The sequence below is a fragment of a genome, unplaced genomic scaffold (assembly GCF_019419815.1).
Source record: "Pyrus x bretschneideri cultivar Hongxiangsu unplaced genomic scaffold, Pyrus_bretschneideri_v1 Contig60, whole genome shotgun sequence".
Classification (NCBI taxonomy): Eukaryota; Viridiplantae; Streptophyta; class Magnoliopsida; order Rosales; family Rosaceae; genus Pyrus; species Pyrus x bretschneideri.
This window is the reverse complement of record NW_025999799.1, coordinates 2,460,305-2,461,505: the sequence shown is the minus strand read 5'-3', so window position 1 is coordinate 2,461,505 and position 1,201 is coordinate 2,460,305.

Genomic DNA, 1,201 nt, shown 5'->3' with positions numbered 1-1,201 from the left:
AAAACAATGTTTTGAATGTAGTAACATGCCTTAGAGAATTCCCTCAATTCCTCACTAGAATGCACTCAATTTTCACACAGATTTTCTGACTCCACACCCTACACTACATATATGTGAGAAGATTGATGCAAATATGAAGTCTAACACTCACATATGTTATATCAAAGGAAGCATTTTCTGGATTTACAACAATGACATGAATATGATCTCATGAATGGAATGCTACTACTTAGAACGAGAACCAGTGATTCCATATGCTCATACCAAATTCAAACTCCACATATTGAACACATAACATCAAGATAGAAGTTGAGGGTTGTAACGGGGCTAAGGGTAATGGCTAACAAAGAAAGGTAAAGGATCACAAAGGTTCTTAAAGCCATAGGAAGCAAAGTATTGAAATTGACACTTAGACTCACTTTTAATGGCAGAAATCAACTTTTAAACACAAGGGAAGATTCATGCAACATTTAGGGTCAAATTTCAAACTTTTGGACCTTAACTTCAACAACCAACACTTGTGAGATCATTCTCACTTATTTTTCAACTCTTTTTCTTTCTTTTCACCACTTTTCTATCTTCTTTTTATTTTTCCACGAAAATTTTGTTCTGTTATTTTCTTTTTGCCGTGCCCTATCATCTTCCCCCACACTTATTTTCTGCCATAAATTAATCCATAGGAGTTCAATCTAAGTCATGCTTCACTATCCTTTAAGAACAAAGGTATGGGAAGTCCTAATCTCGGCTAGGTGAGGATAATGGGGCTAACAAAGAAAATAGGCTTGAAAAGGCTCAAAAAGGGGTAATCCTACAATACATATGAAAAGGGATAGGCTTTTTGGCTTTGGCTTGACTAGCAACTTCATCTTATTGTATGTTATGCAATCAATATCATGCTTTGAATGAATTGGGCATGAGTTCTAGTATTTGGAACTATAATGAAATGCATTCCAAGTAGCAACCAAGCAAAGAATGATGAGATCATGCAACGACTTAGAAAACAAGAAATCACAGATTATACTCTCCAAAGAACGTTATAGGCTCAAGTCTCTCAAGGATGTAGCTTTAGTTTGAGTTCCTTCCTTCAAGCATGTTACAAAAACGGATTTTCTCTTTGTAATTACATGTGAATTCATAAGCTATAACCAAAACCAAGCATAAACCAAAGCATAAATCAAACTTCCAGCCATGTTTACAACAT